This window comes from Pongo abelii, chromosome 21 (genome assembly GCF_028885655.2).
Source record: "Pongo abelii isolate AG06213 chromosome 21, NHGRI_mPonAbe1-v2.0_pri, whole genome shotgun sequence".
In the NCBI taxonomy this organism is placed as follows: domain Eukaryota; kingdom Metazoa; phylum Chordata; class Mammalia; order Primates; family Hominidae; genus Pongo; species Pongo abelii.
Window position 1 is genome coordinate 52,749,338 of NC_072006.2, and position 25,673 is coordinate 52,775,010.

The following is a 25,673-nucleotide window of genomic DNA, read 5'->3' on the forward strand; positions in this document are numbered from 1 at the left end:
GAAATGCCAAGTCCAAGTGGCAATTAGCATGAGTCTGTGGGATTTCCCACCTGAAAAGAAAATGAAGGATTTCTTCTATTCTTCTGAATTGTAAACCAAGAATAAAATTCTAAGCCCCCCCAAGTGACTGAATGGACCCCTCCTCTCAGCCAAGGGTACCCTAAATCAACCTGAAACACTAGTTCAAGCCACGATGGGAATGGGTGGCCGGACAGGCCTCATTACACCTCGTCCTTTTGCAATTCAGGCACAGCTGACCAGCATTAACATTAAAACAGAGTCCTAAAGACTGAAAATAGACTTTGTATACTAGTAAGATACCAACATGACAGATAGCGGGCTCTGAAAGAAATTGAAGTATTTTACCCCAAAATATATTTATTTGACATGTTGTGAAATGGCCCTGATAAGAAACATGTATTAGGTTGGTGCAAAAGTAATTGCGGTTTTTGCCATTTAAAGTAATGATATTAAAAGTAATTGTAATGCCATTAAAAGTAATACAATCTATTCTCTCTGAAGCTACTTGGAGGCTTCGTCTGCATAATAAGAACCTCAGTCACCACAGCCCCTTATCTTAACCCAGACACTCCTTTCTATTGATTCCAAGACTTTAGGTAATCACTTAACTCTTTCAATCAATTGCCAATCAGAAAATCTTTGAATCCACCTATGTCCTGGAAGCACCCCACTTTGAGTTGTCCCGCCTTTTTGAACCAAACCAGTGTACATCTTACATGTATCGATTGATGTCTTATGTCTCCCTAACATGTATAAAACCAAGCTGTAGTCTGACCCCCTTGGGCACGTGTTTTCAGGCTCTTCTGGGACTTTGTCATGGGTCATGGTCCCTCAAATCTGAATGTGACCATGGATCGTGTTCACTCACATCAGAATAAATCTCTCCAAATACTTGACAGGGGTTGACTCTTTTCATCAACGATAATAGAAGATAGTTTCATTTAAGGAAAGCTTTGAAAGTCATCAAAACTCCAGGCATTTCTTTTAAGGTCGCCCCCACCCACCACCCTTTGTTTTTCCCTTCACAGATAAAAACAGGGAGTTCTCTCCCACCCAGAGCAACAAGGCTCTTGAAGCAGAGTGGGGATGAAGGAGCACTTCGTCTCAACAGGGCCTCCCTTGGAGAATTTAATGTCTGCTGGATGCTCCCTTGAAAAGAAATAAACCTCATATGCCAAATATTTAGCCCTCCAAAACTGATAAAGGAGGAAAGGGAATTACCATTTCAGCAGGGGATAACTTACTTTCAGATTTTTTTTTTTTTTAGGACAGTTTCATTCTTGTCACCCAGGCTGGAGTGCAGTGGCGCAATCTCAGCTTACTGCAACCTCCGCCTCCTGGGTTCAAGAGATTCTCCTGCCTCAGCCTCCAGAGTAGCTAGGATTACAGGCACCCACCAACACACCCAGCTAATTTTTGTATTTTTACTAGAGATGGGGTTTCCGCATGTTGGCCAGGCTGGTCTTGAACTCCTGACCTCAAGTGATCTGCCTGCCTCGGCCTCCCAAAGCGTTGGGATTATAGGCATGAGCCACCACACTCAACCAAGCCCAGACTTTTGAATGTCATTTGGTCTAACCGCCAATTCACTCATTCAACAAGTGTTTATTGAGCACCTGCTATGCATCAAGTATAGAATCTAAGCACCACAGAACTTACATCCTAGTGGAGAAAATAATGATAGTCAACACTTACAAGGTACTTACCACATGTCATGTGCTGTTCTAAGTTCTAGTTTGTGTGGTTTTCATCCTTTGCACATTCTTTAAGGAACTCTGTCTTGGAGGAGGAAATATCCCTTCAACACTACATTAAATTCATTTGGCATCCTGACCAATTCAGCCCAGCACTCACAGGAAATGCACTTACGTGCTGCCCAAGACATCTCTGTGACTGCACAGGTGTGGGGTGTCGTTGATGGCGCAGCCAGCATCCATCCCCCAACACTGTCCTCCTTCCCAAGAGTCCTGGACTTGCTTAGGAGCCTCCTGCTCCCCTCTGCATCTCATGGGCCTCAGAGATGCTGACTGTGCTCCAGCTATGGAGCTTCTCAAAGTTAATCCCATCTTCCTGGACTGTGATTGAGTCAAGGGTGAACAGGTTACCCACCTGAGCCAAGGGTGTTCTAGGAGGTGCCTGCTGGATCCTTGCAAGCAATGCCTTCCTTGCACTTTTGGGAGACATTCCAGAAATGACCCCATTACTCCTGCTGGACGGGAACAGAGGTCAAACAGGAACCAGGCAGACTGTGGGCAGCAGACCAGAAAGATGGAAAACCTCTGGGCCCTCAAGGACATCTTCAGGTAGCTGAATGAACCAAGCTTGCAGCCCACCCTGCCTTAATGGTCAAGATACACAAGCCAGCACACTACGTTACAGATGGAGCCTCTGTGAAATGTGGGCTCTGTGAGTGCAGGCAAAGCTATCTTGATTCATAATTCATCCCATTTACAGTGTTAACAGAGGGCTTTGAGCTGATGTTTTACATTTTGTTGTGGTTATCATTGTTCATTTTCTTACTCTCTGCTTTTTACCCTCAGACCATGGTTGAAATTTTAGTTTACCAAGAATATTCAGACCACTGTTATAGCCATGAATGTCATATAAGGAGAACACTAGATTTTAAAATAGAGGTGATTTTTTAATGATCACAAGTGGGTTGGAGTTTGAAACATAACATGATTATTAATTGATGAATTTTAAAACTCACAAGTGCTTCCTCAGGTGATAAACCAAGATGATTTGTACCTAAGACCAGAACTTTCTCTGGCTTTATGGGCAACTAAGTTACTTAAAAGTGTCTCTTTTTTTCTGGGACCTTTTTGTTTTGGAATTTTTAAAAGGCTTATTTTTTTTTAGAGCGGTGTTTAGGTTTACACAAAAATGGAACAGAAGGAGCACACCCCCACCTCTCCCCCAGGGTGACACAGTGACCAGGCTTCTTCCCACCTGTGGCCCTCCCATCTACAGCACAGACCTCTCACAGTGGCCCAGGGCACAGTCTCCAGTCCACTCAGTCGTCTTCAGCATGCACTTCTGTAAGGTGAGCTCGATTCACCAATATCTCTAAAAGGATATTTTCTTTTCCTCCATTTTTTTTTCCAGAGACAGGGTGCTACTCTGTCTTCCAGAGTGGAATGCAGTGGCATGATCATAGCTCACTGCAGCCTCGAATTCCTGGACTCCAGAGATCCTTCCAGCTCAGCCTCCAGAGCAGGTAAGACTACAGGCAAGAGCTACCAAACCCAGCTTTTTTTTTTTTTTTTTTTGGTAGAAACGGGGTGGTCCTATATTGCTCAGGCTGGTTTCGAAGCCCTAGGCTCAAGCGATTGGCCTGCCTCAGCCTCCCAAATTGCTGAGATTCCAGGTGTGAGCCACCACGCCCAGCCCACATTTTACATTTGATCATTGTTTGTGTATGTACAACATGAATGAATGACGGTCGCATGGAGAGACAGAGAGACTGAGGAAAGTACAGCTCACCCGTCCAAATACATTACCTCCCACATTTTTTAAAATCTGTTAAACTTCCTCTGACCCCCTTCCAAGTACCGTGATGTGATGGAGACAATGTCATCAATGGCTTAGTCCTGAGACCCAGACCAACAGGGAACTCCTTGGAGAGATTTTGATGCTTCACATTTTAACTACATTCCTATTTCCTGCCAGTTTCTCAATATAATTCCCAATGTAGTTTATGTAGATTTTTTTTTTTAAAGAAAATATGGCCTTGGTGGGAATGCTGGTCGTGCAGCTGCTTCCTCCCATGTATTCCACCCATGCACACAGCCCTAGACTCACTCCAGCTAGGAAGGAGGCTGCGTTCAATATAAATGCAAAACACTCCAGACATTCATGATTATCTGTGCTGTGCGTGAATAACGACAGCAGCTTGCAAGTGGGCAGGACTTGGCGGAGAGGCCCCATCACAAATCCACTGCCACACCAACACGCTCCAACAAAGTAAGTGCCTGTGAAATCTGCCTTCAGTCACTAATTTCACACTCCAGGGACAGAGCTGCGAGCAGCTCAGAGCACATAATTCTCATTTTAATAACAGTTTCCTTAACCTTCAGACACTCTTTACAGCACTTTTTGCCACCTTTTCAAAAATTAAAATGCTCGATTCCTTTCAGGTTAAATCTCAGGTTTGCTTTCATTTAATCATCCCTTTAATTTTGTGACTTTACAAATAGCAGAGATTTTATTTTGTCTTCAGATACCTTGCAATGCTTTCTCTAGCTTGGCTGCATTTTTAAAAATCAAAATGAATCGTTCACGTATTCTACATTCATTATTCTGTCTCCTGCAGTGTTCTAAATAATGTAGGTATTGTAGATGCTTCTGTGATGAGCACGGAATGCATTTGCAATGCCCTGCTAAAATATGCTTTTCATCTCCTTTCAGATCATAAAATGAGTTTTCTTCTCTTGGTTTCTGAAGGCCTGAGAAATACTCTTCTCTTCTGGAATGTATTGCAAGACACAGGGGAGGCTCCTTTGGGACAGAGGATGAGATGAGTCTGATTAACTAGACCAGTGAAATTGACAGATGAGCAGGCATGGCTCCAAAGTGGGAAACTTACAAGAATTTTGGTGACTGGATTTATGAACCCCAAAGAAGTTTGTACCTGGAATTTTGGTTTGATTGTTTCTGTGGTCAGCTGACTTTGTTGTACTTTCCCATCACTGACTCAGCCCAGGTGAGACAACTATTCAGATGCAAGAATATTATGATAGTATGGCTCAGTGGCTACATATAAATTGCACTGGTTTGTTACTTAAATTGGCTTGTTAGAATTCTTTTTTTTTTTTCGAGGCAAGGTCTTACTCTGTTGCCCAGGCCAGAGTACAGTGGCACAATCACACATCACTGCAGCCTCCACCTCCTGGGCTCAGGCAATCCTCCCACCTCAGCCTCCTGAGTAGCTGGGATGACAGGTGCATACCACCATACCCAGCTAATTTTTGTATTTTTTGTAGAGATGAGGTCTTGCTATGTTGGCCTATGCTGGTCTCAAACCCCTGAGCTCAAGCGATCCTCCCACCTCGGCTTTCCAAAGTGCTGGGATTACAGACATGAGCCACCACACCTGGCCAGAATTCTTTTAATAAGCTATGGTTCACATGGCTGTACATTTTAAAATGAGATTTGACAGCAAGAAAATAATAAATTAATCCTGAATTTGAGTTCCTACTGCAAGTCTCTCCAGTCCTCAGAGACTCTAGGGGAAAATGCATTCCTTGCTTCCTCTAGCTGCAGGTAGCTGCTGGCATTCCTTGGCTTGTGGCCACATCCCTTCAATCTCTGCCTTTGTGGTCACATTGCCTCCTCCTCTTGTGACCAGCTGTCTGATCTCCCTCTGTCTTTCTCTTGTAAGGACATGTGTGCTAGCACTTAGAGCCTGCCTGGATAATTCAGAATCAACTCTCTAAGATTCTTAACTTAATCACACTGTTTGCCACATAAGGTAACGGTCACTCTTTTGCCATACAAGGTGATATTTTAGGCTCCAAGCATTAGGATGTGGACATGTCTTTTTAGGGGCTACTGCTGAAGTCACTGCAAGGTCCTCACTCTTTTCCTCTTTTGAGATGGTGAAAAAGGATTTCCTTTGTAGAGGGGGACGATCTGGGGTGTTCTGTTAGTTTCCTATTTGCTGTCATAATAACTTACTGCAGGGACAGGCACAGTGGCTCATGCCTGTAATCCAAGGACTTTGGAAGGTTGAGGTGGATGGATCACCTGAGGTCATGAGTTTGAGACCAGTCTGGCCAACATGGCAAAACCCCGTCTCTACTAAAAATACAAGAGTAGCCAGGCATGGTGGCACGTACCTGTAATCCCAGCAACTTGGGAGGCTGAGGCAGGAGAATTGCTTGAACCTGGGTGGCGGAGGTTGCAGTGAACGGAGATTGTGCCACTGCACTCCAGCCTGGGCGACAGAGGGAGACCCTGTCTCAAAAAATAATAATAATAATAATAATTAATTAATTAATTTAAAAATTACCACAAATTCAGCAGCCCTGTTTTTTCTTGGCATATTCCTCTCACCACGTTCTGGCTTTCTGTCTATCCAAGCAGTCATGATCCCAACAATTCTTTCCTATCCTGTTGGATTCTCCTCCCATCCCACATTTCCACACCTCCGCTAAAGAACATTCCTTGCCACTCCTTGCTGACTATTGCAAACCCCACCCCAACCCTGACTCTGTCTCCTCTGCCAAGCCCCCATGAGGTTTGCTCTTCTGCTGTGGAGTTCACTAAAACAACAGCATTTTCCAGCATGTTCCTTCCCTTGATCAAAAGCCTTCCATACCTCTCCTCACCCCCGCAATCTGGCCCAAAGCAGACTCTGAGAATGCACGAGATGATTTCCAGGATAACCCAGATGAACATCTTTTTAAAGGCCCATTTTATTTTATCAGTTTCAGGGTAAAGAGTAGTCGGAAAATGAAACTCATGTCTTCACAAATATTTATGCTTAGGATGCAGCTGAAGGTGAAGTAAAGAAAATGGAATCCATTCACATAAATATAATAAGTAAATTAATATCCAAATGGAAGGCAGGTAGGGACAAATGATGGTGGTAGTAAACGGATTATTAAAGTCTGAAAAGTCCTGACCAACAAGATAAATTGTAAATTAGCTTGGAAAAAAAGAATATTGACTCTGAGCCAGCCTTGCTCCCAGCATGACTACTATCTAAAACATCCATATTTTTGCCAGATGTTTTCTCAGCATCTCCTGAACTAACCACCTCATGCTCATGGGTTTCTCCCACCTGCCATGTCCCCCACCCCTCATCTTGCTCGTGTGAATCCTTTGAGACCCAGCTCGTGCTTTACCTCCTCCAAGAAGCCTTCCCTGCATGCCAGCTCCTCTGAGATCTTTTCCTCTCCTGGCTGCCTACGTTGCCTATCGCTTGAATGTCTCCTTTGTGCTTTCTCCACAACCCACCTGGTGCTTTCTCCCTGAGTGATGTCCCTAAAATACAGACACTGCCTCTCACCAGAGACCATCAGAGGGCAGTGTTTTTAGAAGGCTTGGGATTTTAGTTGCAAAGATACCCCCTACCCATCCTAAAGGTGCAAATTCTTTTTTGGGCAAAAAGCCCCTTAAGAACAGCAGGTCACTGAAATCCAACTCAAATAGGCATACGCAAAAAATATACATGTGGTTTGCATAATTAATAGTTTGGTGGCCAGGTGCAGTGGCTCACGCCTATAATCCCAGCACTTTGGGAGGCTGAGTTGGGCGAAGTTCGAGACCAGCCTGGTCAACATGGTGAAACCCCATCTCTACTAAAAATACAAAAACTAGCTGAGCATGGTGGCACGTGCCTGTAATCCCAGCTACTTGGGAGGCTGAGGCAGGAGAATTGCTTGAACCCAGGAGGTGGAGGTTGCAGCGAGCCGAGATTGTGCCACTGCACTCCCGCCTGGGTGACAAAGCTAGACTCCATCTTGAAAAAAAAATAGTTTGGGGTGAGGGGTTTCAGGCATGACTGGATCCAGTAGCTCAAATTGTGTCTTCAAGGCTCCATTACTTGCACTGTTTTCTGCGTTCTGCACACACACACAGGCAAGTCCCTCTCTGTTTGCTGGTCCAGGTTTACATCCTGACAGTAACAGATCCCGGGTTATCTTTCCTACTAGCTTTTATTGACCTGAATTGGATCATGTGATGGTCAGTGAGTCACTCTGGCTAAGGAGAAGTGGGGAGTAGAATATACTGATTGGCCAGACCCAGATCATTGGATCATGAGCCGATATCTAGAACTGGAGAGGAGTAGGGCCAATTCTCCCAAATAGAGTGAAGGGGCAATAGGAGAGGTCGCCAAAAATAAAAACAGGACTGGGCTTCCAGGAGAAGGAGGAACAGACACTCTGCAGACAGAAGCGACAGCTGACCCCATGACATTCTGTGAATGAGACAGGTAGGAAACTTGTGTATTCAACACACTATAGCAGGAGTCCCCAACCCCTGGGCCACGGGCCAGTACCGGTCCATGGCCTGTTAGGAACAGGGCTACACAGAAGGAGGTGAGTGGCAGGCCAGTGAGCATTACCATCTGACCTCTGCCTCCTGTCATATCAGCGGCAGCATTAAATTCTCACAGGAACGTGAACTCTATTGTGAAATGTGCAAGCGAGGGATCTAGGTTGTATCCTCCTTATAAGAATCTAATGCCTGATGATCTGAGGTGGAACGGTTCCATCCTGAAACCATCCCCCCTACTCCAGTCCATGGAAAAATTGTCTTCCATGAAACTGGTCCTTGGTGCCAAAAAAGTTGAGGACCGCTGTACTATGGGAAAGAAGACGATGACATCAGAGGCAGGGAAAAAATACGATTATGAGAAAGTCGGTGGGGCTGGTATTTGTGGGTATCTTGTTATTGTTGTTTGATTGAGAAAAGAATTGTAAAGATGTGTAACACATCAATGCTTTGAAAAGGAGGAAAGTGTTTTGTGAGGTGTAATGTATTATGCAAACAAAAGGCAATGTGGAAATTACCACTGAAGACTGAAGATAGTAAATCCTTATTCCCTCAGGATCTCTGGTTTCTATAGAGAGATTAGGTTTTGTTTACCTGTTTTAAACTTTCAGTTCTGTGCCTTAGTTCTTTAACTAAGAGAAAGAATGCTGTCTTTATATAACATGGATCATCAGCTCCATTTGATCTAAAGCTAAAGCTCTCTCTAAATCTTTTATCTGACTCAGGGCTTTGCTAATGTGTCTGCACTTAGCCTCTGTTAAGTAAAGAACGGTGCCACAGACGGAAACTGGCTACAGAAAACAGGCTCCTTGGGGTGTCCATGAGAAAATTCTCCTATCCCCTGATAATAAGAGTGGATCAAAAAAGGAGAGGAAGGATTAAGAAGCAAAAACCTCATTGTGGCTGCAGGAAGCAAATATCACTATTCCCCTCTCTTTCTACTCCCCTCTCTTTCTACTCCCCTCTCTTTCTGTCCCAATCAACAGTTTGTGAAATTCCTCCCTGTTCCCACCACACTCCCCACTCCATATACCCCAGGAACACTGGCCTCAGTTCTGGTCCTTCGAAGATTCTGGTCCTAGTAGATTGAAATTCCTTGAAACAGATGAACCTCATCTAGGTTGTTCACTGCTGTTTGCTTATAACCTAGTCTCTTAGTCCATTTAGGGTGCTATAACAGAATACCATAAACCGGGCACCTTATACACAACAGGAATTCATTTCCCACAGTTCTGGAGGCTGAGAAGTCCAAGATCAAGGCAGTATCAGATTTGGTGTCTGGTGAGGGCCTGCTTTCTGATTCATAGATGGCAACTTCTTCCTGTGTCCTCAAACGACAGAAGGGGCAAGGCAATTTTCCAGGGCCTCTTTTATAAGAGCACTAATCCCATTCTTGAGGGCTCTGCCCTCTTGACATAATCACCTCCCAAAGGCCCCACCTATAATATCCTCACATTGCTAATTAGGTTTCAACACATGAGTTTTGCAGGAACACAAACATTCAGACCATAGCACCTAGCCCAGTAGCCGGTGTGAAAGAGGCACTCAATGGATATTTGTTGAATGAATGTATTCCCTCATAATGAAATGTGGTATCACTCATCTTTTCAGGGATATGTTGCTTTGTTCCATTTCTTTTGTGTGTATCTGATCTCTAATGAAATGATGAGGTTGAGGGGGTCAACCACTGGAATAACCCCAGAGCTTCTCAGCCTCAGCACTGCTGACATTTTTATCCAGATAATTCTTTGCTGCTGGGAGTTGGCTTTTACATTGCAGGACATTTACTAGCATCCTTGGACTTTATCCACTGGATGCCAGTAGCAGGCATGGACGCATGTGCATGCACACATGCACACACACACACACACACACACACACACAGTTGTTACAACCAAAACTGTCTGTAAATATTGCTGATGTTCCCTAGGTTCTACAATTCTCATTGGTAGAGAATCCTTGGACTAAACTAACGTCATAATAAGCACCAAGTGAGTGCTCAATGTACTCTTGTTGGATGAGAAAGTGCACTTCAGTTTTATCTGCCTTAAGGATTTTAGACCATTACTCTCCTAAAATCTTACACCTTTGCTAATGCTTCAGTTCACTCATCAAGTGCCTGATGAGCACTTGTGAAATACAGGCCCCCTGTTCTGGGCACTGAAGATCTGGAACAGCATGATCCAGTCCTGGACTCAAAGAACTCATGTCTATCAGGGGAAATGAATGAAAAATATCAGGCTGTGACAGGTCCTACCTACCATGAAGGCCACGGTGGAGGTTAGGGCAGCACCAAGGAAGGCAGCGGTCAGGCTGGAAGGGCAGGGGCTTCATAAAGCAGAAGCTCTGTTTTGTTCCAGCCACACTCCAGAGCAAAGAGCATGTCCTGGCCCACAGGAGCCACTCAAGAAATATTAGCTACTGAAAGACCTCCAGGAGGAGCAGAGATTGAAACACCAAAAGAAAATTACAATCCTGGTGCCTCTGAAGATATTGCATGGGGGGCCTGTTTTTATCCTAAGGAAAGAGATGAGTAAGTTGGCTCCATCAGGGAATCTGGAAGTAAATCAGGGCCCACACTGGTTTTGGGGGAAACCAATGGTGAACCCTAGGTGAGAAAAGATTCTCAATGTCACTACAAACCCAAGAAATGTAAGTGAAAGCAGCAGTAAATTCCTTTGGAAATGTTGGAAATGAAGAAAGCGTGTCCACTTTGGTTGGATTCTGGTACTCTAGAAGTCCGTATAAATCCCTAGGCAAGCTCAATAAATAAATGTTAATAATTATAGCAGCTAACACTAAAATATTTATTTGTTCAGTACATTGTTTTGACAATTACTTATTTCCCATGACTCACTTAATCGCCACAGAAAATCTGTTGGTAGCTATTATCATCATCTATTTCTTACTGATAAGAAAACTGATGATCAGAGAATTAGCTTTTCTTAAATCACTCACCTAATAAATTCCAGAGCCAGAATTTGAATCTAGGCAGTCTGCAACAAAATCTGTTCTCTTAACCACAGTTATAAAGGGTCTGAAAATACCAAAAGGACTTTAACGTCAAAGTCATAACCATTTTAAAGAATATAGAAGAGTTGGGCATGGTGGTGCATGCCTACAATCCCAGCTACTCATGAGGCCAAGGTGGGAGGATTGCTTGAGCCCCAGAGTTTGAGATCAGTCTGGGCAACACAGCAAGACTCTGTCTCAAAAAAAAAAAAAAAAAAAAAAAAAAGAGTTTAGAGGAAAAGACAGAATAAATATAAAGATGGAGAATTTCAACAAAAAAAATTAAGAACTCTGAAATAGAACCAAAAGGAAATTCTAGAACTAAAAAATTCAATATCTGAAATTAGAATCTCTTGGGTGAACATAATAGTAGACCAGACTTAAAAAGAAGAATCAGTAAATCCAAAGTCAAGTTGATAATAATTATCTAACTGAAGCGGAAAAAGAAAGAAGTGTAGAGCAACATCAAACAGTCAAACATATGTATAATTGGAGATTCAGAAGGAAAGAAAAGAGGCAATAGAGAATAAACAATATTGACCGTTAAAATGGCTGAAATTTCCCCAGAATTGATTAAAGACATTAAGCCACAGATTCAAGAAGCTCTATGGCCTGGCATGGTGGCTCATGCCTGTAATCCCAGCATTTTTGAAGGCTAAGGTGGGTGGATCACTTGAGGTCAGGAGTTTGAGACCAGCTTGGCCAACATGGCAAAACCTCATCTCTACAAAAAATACAAAAATTAACCGAGGGTGGTGGTGCATGCCTGTAAGCCCAGTTACTCAGGAGGCTGAAGCAGGAGAATCACTTGAACCCTGGAGGCAGAGGCTGCAGTGAACCGATTGTACCACTGTACTCCAGCCTGGGTGACAAAGAAAGACCTTGTCTAAAACAAAACAATTAAAAAAAAAAAAAACAAGAAGCTCTGTGAATGCTGAGTAGGACAAATACAAAGGAAGTTACATTTAGGTACATTATAATCAAACTTCTAAAAATCAAAGATAAGGAGACAATCTTTAAGACAGCTAAAGAAAATATATCCTATACATCAGAACAATCAGAATGATGGGTGACTTCTCTCAGAAATCATGGAAATCATAAGGATAAAAATTGTATTTTCAAAGTAAAACTGTGTCTGTCCCAAAGGGTTAAAGAAACCAATGGCTAAATTCTTGGGCTTACAAGATAACAGATTTTTAAAACAAACAAAATACCTGATTTTTAAAAACAGATTTAAAAAAAACAAAAACTGAAACTGTGCTCCTAAAGAGTAAGTAACAAGTAACTAACAAAAATTCTTGACTGGGTGCAGTAGCTCATGCCTGTAATCCCAGCACTTCGGGAGGCTGAGGAAGGAAGGTCACTTGAGGCTAGGAGTTCAAGACCAGCCTAGCCAACATAGCAAAACCCTATCTCTACGAAAAAATACAAAAATTAACCGGGTGTGGTGGCACCCGCCTATAATCCCAGCTACTCAGGAGGCTGAGGCAGAAGAATCGCTTGAACCCGGGAGGCAGAGGTTGCAGTGAGCAGAGATCACACCACTACATTCCAGCCGGGACAACAGGGTGCGAGACTCTGTCTCAAAAAAAAGAAAAAGAAAATTGAGTTTTCAAGATAACAGATAAGAAGAAAAAACAGCCTCCTGAAATGCTGTAACTCCCTCCACTTATAAAATTTAAAAACCGGCTAACATCAGTTAGAACCAAGATGGTCAGCTAGAGTTTGCACAGACGCGCTTGCTGATGTCACAGCCTAAATTTCCACCATGTTTCATACTAACTCTTCCCCAAATTTACTCGTGCTACCTGTGAGTTAACATAAAAGAAAACTACACACGCCCAAGGATTTTCCAGACCTCCCCTTTTCTTCCACCAACACTTACAAATCTTGAAATCCACCCCCTGTATTTCCTAATGAAAATACTGCCTTGAAGCTGGCACAAGAAGACAGATTTGAAACTGACTCCTATCTTCTTGGGAGTTGACTTTCAATATAAAACCTCCATTTTCCCAAAAACCTGTGTCATAATATTGACTTCTAATGCATTAGGCAACAAGCTCCTTTTACTAAAGTAACAAAAGTGCTAGGGGATTAATAAAAACATACTGCCAACTTGGATTTCTATACCCGGTATAAATAATCTTCAGAAATGAAGTTGAGGCCAGGCGCAGTGGTTCATGCCTATAATCCCAGCACTTTGGGAGGCCGAGACGGGTGGATCACCTGAGGTCAGGAGTTCGAGACCAGCCTGACCAACATGGAGAAACTCCGTCTCTACTAAAAAATACAAAATTAGCTGGGCATGGTGGCACATGCCTGTAATCCCAGCTACTTGGGAGGCTGAGGCAGGAGAATCACTTGAATCCAGGAGGCGGAGGTTGCAGTGAGCCAAGATTGCGCCATTGCACTCAAGCCTGGGCAACGAGAGCGACACTCCGTCTCAAAAAATAAAAAATAAATTTAAAAAAAGAAAAAAAAAGAAGTTGAAATAAAGGTATTTTTCAAACAAATAAAATCTGAGAGAATTTGTTACCAACAGATCTACCCTATAAGAAATTATAAAGAAAGTTCTTCAGACTCAGGCAAAATGATCTCAGACAAAAGCACACATCCACAGAAGGAACGAAGAACAGCAAGAGGATAACTATGTGGCTGAATAGAAAACACTACTTGCATTAAAAAGCACTGATCTAAAGTAACAGTAATGACAATGTATTGTAAGTTTTATTACATATGTAGAGGAAAACATATGACATTAATAATAGAACAGACAAGAGTGGAAAATGGAATTATACTGTTGTAAAGTTCTTACTAGGCACATGAATAAGTATGGTACTAATTGAAGATTAATTGCAACAAATTAGGAACATATAGCTGCAAAGACAACAGAGGAAATACAATGGAGTAATGAAAAGCACTTGATTAATCAGAGACAGAAAAGGAAGACCAAAAGAACAAAGATTAGGTGAGACGAACTAAATCCTTCACTTAAAAGGCAGAGATCATCACACAAGATTAAAATAAGAAAACCAACGAAGAGCTAAACCCAACTACAAGCTGTTTACAAGAAACAGACTTGAAACAGAAGTGAAAAAGAACAAACAGTCCATGAACCCAACAACATGGAGGAACCTCAAAGCATAGGTGGGCAAAAGAGTGCCCACTTATGATGAAATTTATATGAAGCTCAAGAATGAACAAAAAATTAACCTACAGTCATCAAGTATTAGGGAATTCGGAGTGTAGTTATCTTGGGGGTATTATTTACTGCAAAAGGCCACAAGGGGATTTTTTAGTAGCAAAGGAAATCTTCTGAATTACAAAGATGAATATATATTTTAAAATTCAGCAAGCTATGCATTTAAGATTTGTGCATTTTGCTCTATGTAGATTGTACTTCAGTGAGTGTGTGTGTGTGTGTCTGTATGTTCTCACGGCTTTCCCTGCAGATGGGGTTTACCAGGACCCAGTGGTTGACATGGAAATGGAGAGTGGATAGTTTACTAAGGTGTCTCCAGCATAGCACGTGTGAGGGTGCTGAGGAGGCAGGGGAGGGTGGAGGGAGAGGCGGCAGTTACAACTAAGGCCTCAGCAAATCCACCGGACCTGGCAGTGGGATGGCCTTTCAGACTTATGCATGATTGAGGACAGGGGCTGAGTCTTTACACTCCTGAGTCACCCAGTTGTGGGATGCTGGCTGCCTCTAGGGAGAGGTCACAGCCTAGGTCATGGCAGCTTCCTTCATAGGTTGGCAACTCCTGGCGAGGGACACTGCTGTGAGCTGTCTGCAGCCAACACTCCTGGCTCCTGGGGCAATGGGCACCAGGTCCCAAAGGGAAGATCAGGTGGCAACCACAACATCCCCTACGACCTCCCTCATCCAAGCCACCAGCCTCGTTCACCTGGATGACTGCAACAAGCCCCATTGATCTCCAGGTTCTCACTCTGTCTTTATTAGGATTGGTTCACCATACTGATGCCAGGGGCTGTTTGAGAGAGCAAGTCACATGCATGACACCCTGCTCCATTCCTTCAGTGTCTCCCCATCCTGTCTGGATGGAATTTTTATTTTTTTAAATCTTTATTATTATTTGAGACAGAGTTTTGCTCTTTTGCCCAGGCTGTTGTGGCGTGTTCTTGGCTCATGGCAACCTCCACCTCCTGGGTTCAAGCGATTCTGCCTCAGCCTCCGGAGTAGCTGGGACTACAGGAGTGCACCACCACGCCCAGCTAATTTTTGTACTTTTAGTAGAGATGGGGTTTCACCACATTGGCCAAGCTGGTCTCGAACTCCTGACCTCAGGTGATCCTTCCGCCTCAGCCTCCCAAAGTGCTGGGATAACAGGTGTGAGCCACCGTGCCCGGCCTGGAATGGAATTCTTTACTCTGGCTATGAAGATCCAGCTGGCTCACTCCATTCAGCCACACCCCAGCTCAGGGGGCTTTGTGCAGAACAGGGTGACCAAGTGGCCCTGGTTTGCCTGGGACTTCCTGGCTTTGGCACTGAAAGGAGGAGCCAATCCACCTGCCCTCAAAGCCCAGCCCATGGTGGGAAGAGGGCAGCAGGGTCTGAGCTTTGCATTCCCTCATTCCTGGGAGATGGTTCCCAGGAAGCTCAGAGCCCCCAGAACTGTGCACAGGGAGGGGACACATTTTCTGTGGCTGGGCAGTGATTAGAACTTAGAAAGGCATGCTGAGGTGTGACTGCAGCCTAAGGAGCGTGGATCCCTCCCTCCACTGTAGTTAGAGCCACAGTGCATTCTATCCACCAGGGACTCGAGGAGCTTGAATCTGTCGGGATGTGCCTCTCCTGGAGCTGAATCTGGCTGGCATGTCAGGGCCAGGCAGTTCTCCAAAACATGCCTACCAGTTGTCCCAGGGCCAGCCTCCCTGGATGTAAACCTTACTGATTCCGATATCTGCAAAGAAATGAAATAGGAGTGGGAGGAGATGAAACAAACTCTCCGGTGACCTCTTCTATTCTAAAGTTGACTTTGACACTTCGAGTCCCACTCAGAGCATCTCAATAGTGGGTGCCTTTGGCATTTCGTGCAGGGCAATTTTCATTGTGTAGAACTGTCTGAGATACTGCAGAACATTTCATGTCCCTGGCTCATGCTCAATAGAGGTCAGTAGATCACTTCTTTCCCTAACCACTGTGACAGCATAAAACACCCTCACCCCTTCCCACTCACATGGGTTTGCATGCAAATCTGACACTCAAAAATGCCTTTAAAACTAAGTGGGGGAAGCGGGAGACATGCTCCCAACAGCATTACTAGCTGGGCAGGGCTCTCTACAGGGTGCCAACCCATTTAGTTCTAAGCTCTCACACCTGTCAAAGAATCTCATTAAATCTTCACTATTTCTGCAAAGAGAAGGGAAGGCTGTTTACTGAGCATTCAGCATCCTAAACTGAGACAGTTATAACAAAATGTGAGAAAAGGAGAGAGGGATTCATTGTACCCAGCCAGCAGACATTCTTGGAGCACTTACTCCGTGCCAGGCACTATGCCTGGTGGGTAATACAAGAAGAATAAAGGGCACTGCCCTGGACTCAGGGAGCTCACTCCTCCTCTCTGGGCAACAGAGAAAAGTCACCCACTGCAGCAAAAGCCATGATAATATGCTCAGTGATAAGGCAGTGGTGTTAAATCTGTAGGCAGTGGGCTGTCTGTGGGTCCTTAAATCTATTTAGTGCACCTTGAACAGTATTTTTAAGTTGGGGTAAGTGGAATAGGAAGGAGTGGAGTGGAGCATGATGGGATGGGATGGGATGGGATGGGATGGGATGGGATGGGATGGGATGGATGGGATGGGATGGGATGGGATGGGATGGAATGGATGGGTGGGATGGGATGGGGTGGGATGGGATGGGATGGATGGGATGGATGGATGGATGGATGGATGGATGGATGGGATGGGATGGGATGGGATGGGATGGGATGGGATGGATGGGATGGATGGGATGGATGGATGGATGGATGGGATGGGATGGATGGATGGATGGATGGGATGGGATGGGATGGATGGGATGGATGGGATGGATGGATGGATGGATGGGATGGGATGGATGGATGGATGGATGGGATGGGATGGGATGGGATGGGATGGGATGGGATGGATGGATGGATGGATGGGATGGGATAGGATGGATGGGGTGGGATGGGATGGAAGGGATGGGATGGGATGGGATGGGATGGATGGATGGATGGATGGATGGGATGGGATGGGATGGATGGATGGATGGATGGATGGGATGGGATGGATGGATGGGATGGGATGGATGGGATGGGATGGGATGGCTGGGATGGATGGATGGGATGGATGGATGGGATGGGATAGGATGGATGGGGTGGGATGGGATGGGATGGATAGATGGGATGGGATGGGATGGGATGGATGGGGTGGGATGGGATGGATGGGATGGATAGGATGGCATGGGATGGGATGGATGGGGTGGGATGGGATGGATGGGATGGATAGGATGGGATGGGATGGATGGGATAGATGGATGGGATGGATGGATGGGATGGAATGGGATGGATGGGATGGGATGGATGGGGTGGGATGGGATGAATGGATGGGATGGATGGGATGGATGGATGGGATGGATGGGATGGGATGGATGGGATGGATGGATGGATGGATGGATGGATGGGATGGGATGGATGGATGGACGGACGGATGGGATCGGATGGGATGGGATGGGATGGGATGGGATGGGATGGATGGGATGGATGAGATGGATGGATGGGATGGGATAGGATGGATGGGGTGGGATGGAATGGGATGGGATGGGATGGAAGGGATGGGATGGGATGGATGGGATGGATGGAATGGATGGATGGATGGATGGATGGATGGATGGATGGATGGATGGATGGATGGGATGGGATGGATGGATGGGACGGGATGGATGGGATGGGATGGGATGGGATGGATGGGATGGATGGATGGGATGGGATGGGATGGATGGATGGATGGATGGATGGATGGATGGATGGATGGATGGATGGATGGGATGGGATGGATGGATGGGATGGGATGGATGGGATGGGATGGGATGGGATGGGATGGATGGGATGGATGGATGGGATGGGATGGGATAGGATGGATGGGGTGGGATGGGATGGGATGGATGGGATGGATAGATGGGATGGGATGGGATGGGATGGATGGGGTGGGATGGGATGGATGGGATGGATAGGATGGGATGGGATGGATGGGATAGATGGATGGGATGGGGTGGATGGGATGGATGGATGGGATGGGATGGATGGGGTGGGATGGGATGAATGGATGGGATGGATGGATGGGATGGGTGGGATGGATGGATGGGATGGGTGGGATGGGTGGGATGGGATGGATGGATGGGATGGATGGATTGGATGGGATGGGATGGATGGGATGGGATGGGATGGGATGGGATGGGATGGGATGGGATGGGATGGGATGGGATGGACGGATGGGATGGATGGATGGATGGATGGATGGATGGGATGGGATGGGATGGGATGGGATGGGATGGAATGGATGGATGGGATGGGATGGGATGGGATGGGATGGGATGGGATGGGATGGACGGACGGGATGGATGGATGGATGGATGGATGGATGGATGGATGGATGGATGGGATGGGATGGGATGGATGGGATGGATGGATGGATGGATGGATGGGATGGGATGGATGGATGGACGGATGGGATGGGATGGGATGGATGGGATGGATGGGATGGATGGATGGATGGATGGGATGGGATGGATGGATGGATGGATGGGATGGGATGGGATGGGATGGGATGGGATGGGATGGATGGATGGATGGATGGGATGGGATAGGATGGATGGGGTGGGATGGGATGGAAGGGATGGGATGGGATGGAAGGGATGGGATGGGATGGGATGGATGGATGGATGGATGGATGGATGGATGGGATGGGATGGGATGGGATGGGATGGATGGATGGATGGATGGATGGATGGAATGGGATGGATGGATGGGATGGGATGGATGGGATGGGATGGGATGGGATGGCTGGGATGGATGGATGGGATGGATGGATGGGATGGGATAGGATGGATGGGGTGGGATGGGATGGGATGGATAGATGGGATGGGATGGGATGGGATGGATGGGGTGGGATGGGATGGATGGGATGGATAGGATGGCATGGGATGGGATGGATGGGGTGGGATGGGATGGATGGGATGGATAGGATGGGATGGGATGGATGGGATAGATGGATGGGATGGATGGATGGGATGGAATGGGATGGATGGGATGGGATGGATGGGGTGGGATGGGATGAATGGATGGGATGGATGGGATGGATGGATGGGATGGATGGGATGGGATGGATGGGATGGACGGATGGATGGATGGATGGATGGATGGGATGGGATGGATGGATGGACGGACGGATGGGATGGGATGGGATGGATGGGATGGGATGGGATGGATGGGATGGATGAGATGGATGGATGGGATGGGATAGGATGGATGGGGTGGGATGGAATGGGATGGGATGGGATGGAAGGGATGGGATGGGATGGATGGGATGGATGGAATGGATGGATGGATGGATGGATGGATGGATGGATGGATGGATGGATGGATGGGACGGGATGGATGGGATGGGACGGGATGGGATGGGACGGGACGGGATGGGATGAGACGGGACTGGACGGGACGGGACGGGACGGGATGGATGGGATGGGATGGGATGGATGGGACGGGATGGGACGGGACGGGACGGGACGGGACGGGACGGGACGGGACGGGACGGGACGGGATGGATGGGATGGGATGGGATGGGATGGGATGGATGGGATGGATGGATGGATGGATGGGATGGGATGGATGGATGGATGGATGGGATGGGATGGGATGGATGGGATGGATGGGATGGATGGATGGATGGATGGGATGGGATGGATGGATGGATGGATGGATGGGATGGGATGGGATGGGATGGATGGATGGATGGGATGGGATAGGATGGATGGGGTGGGATGGGATGGAAGGGATGGGATGGGATGGAAGGGATGGGATGGGATGGGATGGGATGGATGGATGGATGGATGGGATGGGATGGGATGGGATGGGATGGATGGATGGATGGATGGATGGGATGGGATGGATGGATGGGATGGGATGGATGGGATGGGATGGGATGGCTGGGATGGATGGATGGGATGGATGGATGGGATGGGATAGGATGGATGGGGTGGGATGGGATGGGATGGATAGATGGGATGGGATGGGATGGGATAGATGGGGTGGGATGGGATGGATGGGAATGATAGGATGGCATGGGATGGGATGGATGGGGTGGGATGGGATGGATGGGATGGATAGGATGGGATGGGATGGATGGGATAGATGGATGGGATGGATGGATGGGATGGGATGGGATGGATGGGATGGATGAGATGGATGGATGGGATGGGATAGGATGGATGGGGTGGGATGGAATGGGATGGGATGGGATGGAAGGGATGGGATGGGATGGATGGGATGGATGGAATGGATGGATGGATGGATGGATGGATGGATGGATGGATGGATGGATGGAATGGGACGGGATGGATGGGACGGGATGGATGGGATGGGATGGGACGGGATGGGATGGGACGGGATGGATGGGACGGGATGGATGGGACGGGATGGGATGGGACGGGATGGATGGATGGATGGATGGATGGGACGGGATGGATGGATGGGACGGGATGGATGGACGGGACGGGACGGGACGGGACGGGACGGGACGGGACGGATGGGATGGGATGGGATGGGATGGGATGGGATGGACGGATGGGATGGATGGATGGATGGATGGATGGATGGATGGATGGGATGGGATGGGATGGGATGGGATGGGATGGATGGGATGGATGGATGGATGGATGGGATGGGATGGATGGATGGACGGATGGGATGGGATGGGATGGGATGGGATGGGATGGGATGGGATGGGATGGATGGGATGGATGGGATGGATGGATGGGATGGGATAGGATGGATGGGGTGGGATGGAATGGGATGGGACGGGATGGAAGGGATGGGATGGGATGGATGGGATGGATGGAATGGATGGATGGATGGGATGGGATGGGATGGATGGATGGATGGATGGATGGATGGATGGATGGATGGATGGATGGATGCGATGGGATGGATGGATGCGATGGGATGGATGGATGGGATGGGATGGATGGGATGGGATGGGATGGATGGGATGGATGGATGGGATGGGATAGGATGGATGGGGTGGGATGGGATGGGATGGATGGGATGGATAGGATGGGATGGGATGGATGGGATAGATGGATGGGATGGGGTGGATGGGATAGATGGATGGGATGGGGTGGATGGGATGGAATGGGATGGATGGGATGGGATGGATGGGGTGGGATGGGATGAATGGATGGGATGGATGGGATGGATGGATGGGATGGGTGGGATGGGATGGATGGATGGGATGGATGGATGGGATGGAATGGGATGGATGGGATGGGATGGATGGGATGGGATGGGATGGAGTGGGATGGAGTGGGATGGATGGGATGAGATGGGATGGGATGGGATGGGATGGGATGGGGTGGGATGGATGGGTAAGATGGGATGGGATGAGATCGGATTGGATGGGGTGGAATGCGATGGGATGAGATGAGATGGGATGGGTGGGAGGGGATGGGATATTATCAGATGGCTAAAGTAAGAGTGTTCATATTTTGTCTTCAAAATATAAATAGGAGTGCATAATGGCTTGTGATGCAAAATACATTTCTTACTAAAGATCATGGACAAAGCACTTAAAACCACACAGTGTAAGGGACTACAGTCCCTTAGGGGCTGCTTTTGCAATAATTTACCTGAAAACTGGTATGAAAATGAGTCATGAATTGGACATGATGTCAGATTTTTTGAATAATTTTAGTTATAAAGCAACCTCACACATCACAAATGCATTTTTGTATCTGATCATTTAGATGATTCCCCCAACAACCCTGGGAGGTAGCAAGATAGGATCATCCTTCTCCTTGCAAAGCTGAGACGATGGGGACTTGGCAAGGCTGAGAGACTCTCTGGAGGTTGCTAACTGAGAGGTCAGAGCACCACGCCTGTGGGTCCCACAGCCCAGCTCCCAGTGTGGAGGGTCCTGCTGTGCCCACTGCCACCAAAAACACAGCTTCGTCCAGCGTCATGCAGTATCTGCCACACAGTGTCTGTCTGCCACATGGCATCTGCCACCTGAACTATCTCCAGGCACCTCTGCAGTTACAGCAACAGGTAGGTTGAGTGTATTCAATCAGGTTTTTGACAAAAGACTTCCTACCAAGATTTCACAGGCACAAACTCTCCACATTTCTCTCCTGAGAGAAAACCTTCCCAGTGTAACTGCTGACTCTCAGTTGTTAATGCGTTTGGCTGTCAGTTCCTAAGGAGCTGTGTCCATTAAGCAGGTTGGATGGCGCCACGTTGGTAGTTCCTTCCAGCACCCTCCAGGGGCAGTGCGTGCTGCTCATCCTGCAGGTATTTGTTGAGGAATGCTCTGTGCCAGGCACAGTTCCAGGTGCTAGGGATGCAGCTGTGCCCCAGTCCCTGCCCTATGGACCTGACACTCCTGACACTGCAATCTGGCTGGGGGAAGCAACTCTTCCAAGGGCTTTATTCCAACACAGCCCATGGCCCACCACCCCTCAGACTAAAAGAGAACAAAAAGTGAAATGTCAAGGTTTTTCCAGAAGGAGAGCACAGAAGGAAACACGCGGATTGAAACGCTGTCCTGGCTGGGGATCAGCAAACATCCCCTCCACCCTTGTCTATGCTCAGCGCTCCATCCCTCCCACAGGAGTGTGTGAAAGAGGGTCTTTTCCATCTCAGTGTCTGTCTGAGGGGCACAGTGCCCTGGTTTGCTGATTTGGGGGTGTTCAGTGGAGACTGAGCCAAGTCTTGGGCACAGATGGCTTCACTCTTGCTGGGAAGTCAGAAGCTTCCATGATGACCTGAGTCATGTGTGTTCATTACACCACGAAATCCATGACCTTCCACCAAGAACTGAGGTTTAGACAGGCTGAGAAACTTGTTCAAAGTCACAAACCAGGATCCCTGGTGGGCTTGGGATTTGAACCCAGACTGACTGGCCTCAGGGCCCTGACACATAACCATGACAATAGTCCCCAGAGTCCTTCCTCTTCTTAGTACCTGTACTAGTCCATTTTCACACTGCTGATAAAGACATACCTGAGACTAATTTATAAAGAAAAGGAGGTTTAAATGAACTCACAGTTCCACATGGCTGAGGGGGCCTCACAATCATGGCGGAGGGTGAAAGGCATGTCTTACATGGCGGCAGACAAGAGAGAATGAGAGCAGCGAAAGGGGAAAACCCTTATAAAACCATCAGATCTCGTGATGGTTTTACCTTATTCACTACCACAAGAACCACCCCCATGATTCAATTATCTCCCACTGGGTCCCTCTCATAACTCACGGGAATTACGGGAGCTACATTCAAGATAAGATTTGGGTGGGGACACAGCCAAACCATATCAGAGCCTGTGGTTCATGGACCCAACCCAAGCGTCTCACCCACAGCCCCAGGTTACTTAGGATTAAGTGTAAAGGGGAGACAAGCTGGACATTTGCCATCCTCAGTCCAAGTAGGCAGAGCAAGCCTCGGTTTTTCTGGAATATCATTTATTGTCAGGACAGAACACAGATGTTTCCATGTCTGAGCAGTCACTTCCCTGCTCCTTCTGAAAAGAAGCCATTTAATCATCAGAGATGCCCCGGAGGTCCAGTGTAATTGTGGGTTCGTTTAAAAGCGCCTGCTCTGACCTCCAAGGACATCTGCTAACATGGTGTGCAGCCACTCACGCTCCACGCTGCTGTGTGCTTAAGCACTGCATGAGGATTTATTCATTTGTTCCTCACAATATTTCCATAATCATCCCCATTCATAAACGCAGAAATAGGCTCAGAGAGGTTAATTAAGTTAATGTGTCAGTGATAGAGCTGAGATTTGAACCCAGGAAGCCTGATGCTGACGGGGTCCACACACTTCACTACACCATGTGGCCCTTGAAATGTGTCCCAGGCTCCAACTGCAAGGACATCTTTATGGGGGCAGGGCTAGGAGGCAGTTTCTCCTTGGGTCCTGCAGTGTCCATCGGGAAGAGTGAGGTTGGCTGTGATTCAGATTTCAGCTTTGCTGCTGTCTTTGCTGGACGTCACCCCCCCAAGACCTGTCTCAAGATCTCCTCCACCTCCTCCTTCAGGACTCAGGTCAAATGTCCCCCGCTCATTTACTGAGTCCCCACTGGTTGTCATTCCACCACTTCAGCCTGGTTAAATTTCTTTCTAGCACATTTCACTGTCCAAAGTCATCTTGAGTGTCGCTTTGACTTCTTGCTTGTTGCATGTCTTTGACTGCGAGTGTCAGGTCCATGGGGGCAGGAACTGGGGCACAGCTGTATCTGCATCCCTAGTACCTGGAACCATGCCTGGCACAAAGCATTGCTCAACAAACACCCGCAGGATGAGCTAGAGGCGCTGCCCCTGGAAGATGCTAGAAGAAACTGCCAAGGCGGCCCCATCCAACCTGTGCACTGAACACAGGAAGCCACAGGAGCAGGGGGCAGGAGATGGCCCCCGAGGCTGTGCTCATTACCACCCAGTGGCACTGCCACACAGGCATCCCAACCACTTACCTGTTGTGTGACCTTGAGCAAGTTTTTTAACCTGTCTAGGCCTCAGTTTCCTCATCTGTAGAATGGCGATAGTCATCATAGAGTAACTGTGAGGAATACATTTCCTGAGTCCATCCATCCACATATTCATGTAACATAGCATCACGTGAATGTGAGTCATCATCGTTCAACTTATTGTCATCACCCAGGACGAGGACAGCCTGAAATCCTTGAGACTGGTGAGATTTGCAGGCAGAACCTCACAAGTGGAGGAGGGAGACCCACCCACACTCATCACAGTCATCACTGGGGCCGGGAGATAAACCACTGAGACCTCTTCTGCCTTGATCTGCCAGCCACAGCTAAGAAGGGAGCCATGGGCAGTCCTGTGTTCTGGTCCCACAGGACTTTGTTGGGATCCTCCCCATCGCTGTTTGATTACACAAGTGACAGACCCCAGGAACTGCCACCTTCCAGGCCTCTAGCCTCGTCCACATTTCCCTTCATTGTGAGCTCCCTTGCTCCTGTCTTGCTGGATTCTTCATTTCAAACATCCCAGTGCAAGGTCCTCTGGAAACCTCGAACTGTGTCTGTCGCCTGCATTCCTTAGAAAGTAACCCAGCACCGGCGAGACCATCACATTCTCACTGTTCAGAAGCACTGCAGGGGAGGGGTGCCACCCGGTGACTCCTGTCTCAATTCTTCCCCAAAGGCCTGGAGATGTAGGAGAGCTCTGGAAATTACACAAGGATTCCACAACGGCAGCACAATAGCCCGTGATTCAACCAAGATGTCAAAATCAGCATGCAGAGGGTGCGATTGAAAGATAAGCGTGGTTGGCACCAGAACATCACTTTTTTTTTTTTTTTTTTTTTTTTTTTTTGAGACAGAGTCTTGCTCTGTCACCCAGGCTGGAGTGCAGTGGCACGATCTCAGC